The following is a 7,080-nucleotide window of genomic DNA, read 5'->3' as shown; positions in this document are numbered from 1 at the left end:
AAATTTAGGAAAAACTATGAAATTTTTTTTTTTTTTAATGTTTATTTTGAGACAAAGATAGACAGAGTGTGAGTGGGGGAGGGCCAGAGACAGAGGAAGACACAGAATTGGAAGCAGGCTCCAGGCTCTGAGCTGTCAGTACAGAGCCCAACACGGGGCTCAAACTCATGGACCATGAGATCATGACCTGAGCTGAAGTCGGACACTCAACTGACTGAGCTACCCAGGCTCCCCAAAAACTATGAGATTCTTAAAGCAGGACCTGTTTCTCCCTACGGTATTGCCATTCAAATTGAAGAACTGAACTAATATAAGTAATGATGCATCTGTCACTAGAGGGGGTTAAAGCATTTCTGTCCTCTGTTGCCCTGGGGAAAGAAAGGTTCTAGAGAGTTGTCCTTCCTCCCCTTTGGTATGTGTGGGAGTATTAAACCCCAAATAGAAGAGTGCTAAACTTTTTTTTTCATATTTTGTTTTTCTATAAACAAACTTTATCTGTGGCCTTGTAGCAGACAGTCAGTTCCAGGAAACACACAGCAACAATGTCATTCCCCTTGCATTGCACATAATATAAAAACAGAGTTTAAGTAAATATTTGAATTAGGACAATTTGAAAAATTTGACTTTGGAGTAGCCTTTCCCTGGCATGTATTGATCACTCCTTTGCAGAGTGGCTGTTTCGGTAGATGCAGTATGCCAAAGCTGCACCGTTTAAATGAAGCCGGTTCAATGAAACATAGCAAATACCAGCAGGGTATCGTCTTAAAAACTCAGCCTTTGCAGAACAGAACTCAAATTAGGAGGCTCAGCTCCTGCTGCGTATCAAAGAAATCTGACTTTAACTAGCGGTAGAGCAACACCTAGTGCTAAATGTAGATATAGCAGAAAGATCAGTGGTCACAACTGGCTTATTAAATTACGTTAAGGTTGCAGTTAGACAGCTTTCTGTATTGGTATTTTGACCATGGAATTAGTCTGTGAAATGACAGGCATGGACTGGCTGATCTCTCAGGTCCCATTCCATTCTGCAATTCTCTAGTTGGGTCATTACTATGTACTTTTCATTCTTATTGCCCCACATGTTTTTTAGTGAACTTGTCAGTTGGGTAAAGGAGGCTTGCTTAGGCCGAGCTTTTATCTTTAATGTCAATTAGCTTTGTGTGGATCATGAGGAAGAAATAGAAAGGCTTATGTACTGGGACAATGAGATGGGGAAGTATCTAGAAATGCCTTTTTCTCCTCTTTAAAATAAATATATAAATAAATAAAAACCAGGGCAGGGTATCTGCATTGTTGAAAGAGAAAGGAAAGTGTGGGCCTTTGTGTACACAAATGATAGCATCATCTGGTAAAAGTAGGTGTTTATACTATGCTACCCAACTCCTTATGTCAAAAGGATGCACTTAGTTTACCAGTTGTCCTATCTCAGAAAAGATCACAATATCATCTGAATGGAAATATGCTACAAGCATAAGTTTGTATAATCCACTTCTCATGAGTACAAATTTTCATATCTGCACTATTTCATTTTTCTATAGAGTAGGAGAAGACACTTGTTATCTATGAAAAGCAGCCAGATAAAGAAGTAGATGAAACCCTTGAATAGACAGAGATGCATAAAGATCATTCAATTAGATAGATCCCTGTGAATATGAGCCGCTTTAAAAGTTGGCATCACCGTGGATTAAAAGGCACATTCGAGCTTTCTCCCAGAGGCGGAAGTTCTTGCTAGACTCACGCGGTTCATCTGTGGCCTTGTTTCTTCCTCTATTTAACACAGAGTCATGTGGATGTTTGTCACATGCTGGTAGAGCAAGGTTAAAATAATCCCAGGATGGGCACACCTCTCCTATATATTCACATACAATGCACATGTATCTGCAGTGCGGTCTCACAGCTCAGAGAGTCAACCTGGAAGATTTTCTTTGTGTTTCTATGTGGATTTTCATGGAGAGGGAATGGAGAGATTTAAGGTACCAAGATATTAAATGTTTCCAAGTGAAGCCCTGAGGAGCCAGCTTTCTCAGCAAAATGGTCTAGATAAAAGCAGTTTCATTCATTCATTCATTCATTCATTCATCAGTACTTCCTAAGCATCTACTATGGGCCAGGTATTATTCTTGGCTCTGGAATGTAACAGGGAACAAAACAAAGTCTTTGCCTTCATGGAGCTTTCATTTTAGTCGAGAAGACACACAGCTAACAAATAAGGCAAGAGCTATGAAGAATAAAGTCAGATGATAAAAATTAAGCTCAATAGAGGGATGGGGGAAGAGATTGATGAGAAAGGTCTGTGATGAGGGGCTTTTTGAGCAGAGACCTGGATGAATTGTGGGAATGAATCAAGTGTTTGTACCATCTTAGCTCACCTTGCTTTCTTGTATTATGAGCATACAGAAAAGTGAGGTTCCTGATATTTTAACCATTGCTTGGAGAGTAGAGTAAGGACTCTGTTTCCTGGCCAATCAGAAGCTGGTTTAGAGAGGTTAACCCTACCTAGCCACTCTCAGCTAGTGGATGGGGATTTATCTTTGAGTTCCCTGCATGTCCAGAGCCTCACTTAATTCTCATCAATCTATTTATCTACACGAGGTACTCCATGGCTCCTAATGGTACCAGTTGCCTCCCGGCTTTTCATCCCTTTTCAAGGAGCTGGAAAAGAAGAGCGATTTGGCTTTACGTTCCTTCAATCCTTTCCCTTCTTGGCCTCTGCTGTGTTGGTTGACAAGTTTTAATTATTTTATGACACAGTCACCAGGGCTGGGCTGAGATCACCAATTTGTTACTCAAAGGCTGTTAATTATCCAGCTGGCGGATGCTGGCTCAGGGCTGTCTATTGGTGTGCCAGGAGGGCAAAGTGAGGCCTCCATAGAGGAACTCTAGGTGAAATCTCTCCAGCAAAAATCCAATTGGCCAATAGACAGTGTGCAGTGCTTGGTTTGTTCCCTTCGCTTATACCAGACAGAAGTGGATCTAGCTGGTGGTTCCCAGCCCTCAAGGAGATAGCATTTTTACTGATAAAGGCTTCTTAGAGACAGGCATTTGGGCCACGCAGGCAGTTTAGCTCCCTTGGGATTTCTTTCAAGTCACGGCATCTTAGATATGGAAGGAATCTTAAAAATTATCTAGTCTAACCTCCACATGTTGCCGAGAAGAACACCAAGATTGTGAGAGGTTTTGATTTACTCAAGGTCACACAGCCGTGGTCTTTCCCTACTGCATTATGCTGCTCCCCCATCTTATTCATTTGTTTTAGCCTCCACCCTTGGCCAGCCATTCGGGAACAATGCGTGCAACAGCCATCATCTCCACACTAAGGGCAAGAGCCCCCGCATGAAGCACTGAAAGATGGAAAACAAGGCACAGCAATGCTCTAGATAGAAATTCGGATTTCTACTTCAGTACATAGAAATGAAACTTTGGTTTTAGTTTTCCCCTTTGTTCTAATTTTGTAAAATGAAATAACGAAGAATCTCTCGCTCCCTCCCTCTCTCTCTCCCTAACTGGGAGTAGAATCAGCAGTTCTAAAACTGTCTCCTCTGTGGATACGCAGCATCATCTCCCTTCCTATCATGTTCTTGGTTTGAGTACAACCCTGGTATGCAGCTTTGGTATGCTTCATGGTTCAATTTTCACATATGCATATATGTTTTACAAGATGTAGTACATCTGTAAACTGACCTGGTAGTGAAGAACAAAAATTACCAGCTTCAGAGTCAAGCATCCCCAGATTCAAAGCCAGGATTCAAATGCTGATTGGTTGTGTCACCTTTGTTATTTAACACCTCAGAACCTCAGCTTTGTCATCTGTAAAATGGGAAAAACAATGACAACGGTAGTGAAGCCATCCTCACCGTTCCTCCCTCTCTTTTGCTTATTGCATGGATATAATTGGATCCAAACGTGGGTTTAGTTTCTCACAGAGCAATTTGGTTCTTTCCTTTTTCAAAAATGCCAAGAGAAGGAACTAAATGAGTATACATTTCCTGTCTAAGAGGATTTCAAGGTCTGTCCCTGAAATCAACTTAAAAACAAGCATAATCTGAGAACATTTCAGGTTGCATAGAGTTCCTTCTCTCTCATTCTGCTCCTTTGCCCTTTCTCTCTATTTATTTCCCTTTTGTCCACCCTACAAATATCTTTTGTAAAATGTACATGAATGGCCCGTGGTTTCCATCGGTCCTCTGTCCTGGAATCAACTCTGTCCAGACCCAGGCTTTGGATCTGTGAGTGACGCAAGAAGCTGTTTTTGGCTTCGGGAATGTTTTCTTCTATGTTCTGACTCCCCTCTTGTTGTCCTTCTTTCCTCTCCATCTTCTCTCCACCTCTCTTCCCCAGACACCCCCACTGTTTCTCTCTTCCTGTTTTCTTAGTTTCTTCCCCGCTCCTTGGTGGCCAAAGCACCAATCAATCACAGCCGCTGCCACAATCTCAGTTCTATCTGTGGCTCCTCTGTCTCCATGATTAAACAAGATAGGAGCAGCCTTTCCAAGGACAGACCATCTCCACAGTAGCCTGTGGGAGGCTGCCTGGCGAGGTCAAGCCTGCCAATAAGAGCATTTCCTTGCAGCTGCAAGGCTCGGGAGAGCAAACTGACAGCGAGCTGCACAAGTTTGCCGCGACACACTTAAGTTGTTTTGCTCTGCAAAAACATGGGAAAATTCTGATAAATTCCAGATGATTTCAAAACACATTCGGGGGTCAGATATACAAAAGGCAGATAAAATCTAAATTAGGTAAGTACAAGTTGATGCACAAATCTCCATTTGGGTCCAAACATCTTGCAGATTGGAAGGCTTTAAATTTGACAATTCCCAGTTAGGGATGATAAAAATTGAACTTTGCTCTCCTTAAACCCCAAGCCATTATGAGAAGAGAGGGTTCACTCAAAGTTGAAGTCAAATGGTTAGTAAAAAGCAGAAGCAAATGAATGATCATTAGGAAGGTTTTTATGCTGTTAAGACACTTGAATAGCTGGAAAGACAAAAGAGTATATAGAAGATACTCATCACTGGGTCCGCATGAACGATATATCTTCACAGTATAAGCTAACATACCTGTTCCATTGTCCCTATTCTAAGAAGACGGGCTCCATGTTGGTGTTGAAGGCAGGCAGTGGATTTTTCCTTACAGTCCTTATACTGTGACCTGCATTCATCCATACTGTCAAGGATTATTGAGCCAGTTGTAGCCATATGTCTGAATAAAAGTTAGACCTTTCATTTTACACAGTTAATGAATTTGCTTTTTTTTTTCCTCACCGTTCAATTTAAAATTTTTGTACCTATAGAAAAGCTGAAAAAAGCATAAGAAACACTAAACTAGTTTCACCAATGGGACATTCTTTTATATAAATATCATGCCATTCATTCTCCCAAGATACTCAGCATTGATACACTGTTATCCAATATTAAATGCATATTTAAATTTTTCCAATTGTCTCAGTAATATGTTATTACCTTTCATGACATGGACAATTTTGAAGAGTCCAGGCTACTGCTTCGTAAATGTGCCCATAACCCGAATTTGTCTGATTGTTTCTTTGTGATTAGATTCAGGCCAAACATTTTTGCCCAAAACACTATTCAGGTGACAGTGTAGACTTCCATTGCATCATATCAGGAGGCACTGATGTCAATTTCTCCTGGTATTGGTGATACAAAGTTTGATCACTTGGTTAAGGTGGTGACCGCCATATTTTCCGCTGTAAGAGTATCCTTTTCCATTGTGCTTGAATCCCAAGCACAAGGGGGGTAGCAGAGTGTTAATTTTCTAATTTTGTCATTCCTTTTGTATATATTAGATGAAATCCTTAGTATCAAACCCGGGTCTTTCTGATGTCAAAGTTCATGCTCTTTCTGCTACCGGAGCTACCTCTCCAATATGTAAACAAATGAAGCTAATCATCTGAAGCTGCTGGGACAATAAAGCATTTTAATTTCATCTCTTGTTTAGAGGTCTGTTTTCTTTTACCTTGACAAAAACAGTCCCCTTTCTGTAACTTTGAGACCTACTTAAAAAAAAAAAAAAAAAAAAAAAACAGAACAAGATGCATGCAGAGCTATTTCTAGGGTTCACATGTAAAGAGGTAGAGAGTGTCCAAATCAGCTTCTCTCCTTCAGCATTGCTGACATTATCCCACCCTTTCGGGGGGATTTAGGTTACATTTCTTTCTTTCTTTTTTTTTTTTTTTTTTTTTCTTTTTCAGTGGCAAAGCTGGATTGAAGAGGAATTTGGCACAACCTCTGCCATTCTTTCCTGAGCAAAGACTGCTGGATCCCCCTAGGTAAGGGGGAAGGTAGGGTCTGCAAAGCAGCCTCCAAGGAGGATTGATTGCACACCCCCTTCCTGTGGTGCCAAATGGGAGGCAGGGGGCGCTGGAGGGGGACAGGAGGTGGCGGGGGGCCCTGTGAGCCTTGCTGGCTGCAGACACCAGGAACACAGAAGACATGGCCCATCTGAGAGGAAGCCCTGGTCACAAGCAGAATTACACTCTCTCCTTTCCAATTAGCTGCCTTCTCTGCAAGTCTCTTTGCTTTAAGGAAGCTGGTGCGGGTAGATTCCTGCGGAAACGTGTGGCTGGGAAAAATCCCTGGTTCTACCTCTGTCCCTTTTCTTCTTCACATTAAGGGGCAACAATTCTTCTAATCACGAATAAATTCAGGTTTATAAGTCACACTGGCAGTATCAGGGTTAGCCTGCCAGTGTTACAAACCCTAAAAAAGCCCCCCCAGATTAAAACAAAAAATATTCTCTTTGTTTGCCATCTTTGTACTGTTTAACATGAGTATTTCAACAGTCTTTATTTTCCAAACACGCAAACAGGGGAGAGTGATCTGACCCACAGTATATTGACATACCATGTAGCTATAACCTTGAGATAAAAAGTAAAGGAAAAAGTCAAAACAGCCCAAACCAGATACTAACACAAACAAGTCTTTCCTCAGTCCAGACCCCTTCCCTCTGTAGCAAGGGCAACACTAGGATTAGCACAGAGTGGCTAGCACTCGGTGGTTAGCACTATGTGTGGCATAGTGGACACACTTACCTCTATGCTGGGGCAGACGCTCAGGGCCCAAG

Source organism: Panthera leo, chromosome C2 (genome assembly GCF_018350215.1).
Source record: "Panthera leo isolate Ple1 chromosome C2, P.leo_Ple1_pat1.1, whole genome shotgun sequence".
In the NCBI taxonomy this organism is placed as follows: domain Eukaryota; kingdom Metazoa; phylum Chordata; class Mammalia; order Carnivora; family Felidae; genus Panthera; species Panthera leo.
Note: the sequence above shows the minus strand (reverse complement) of the source record.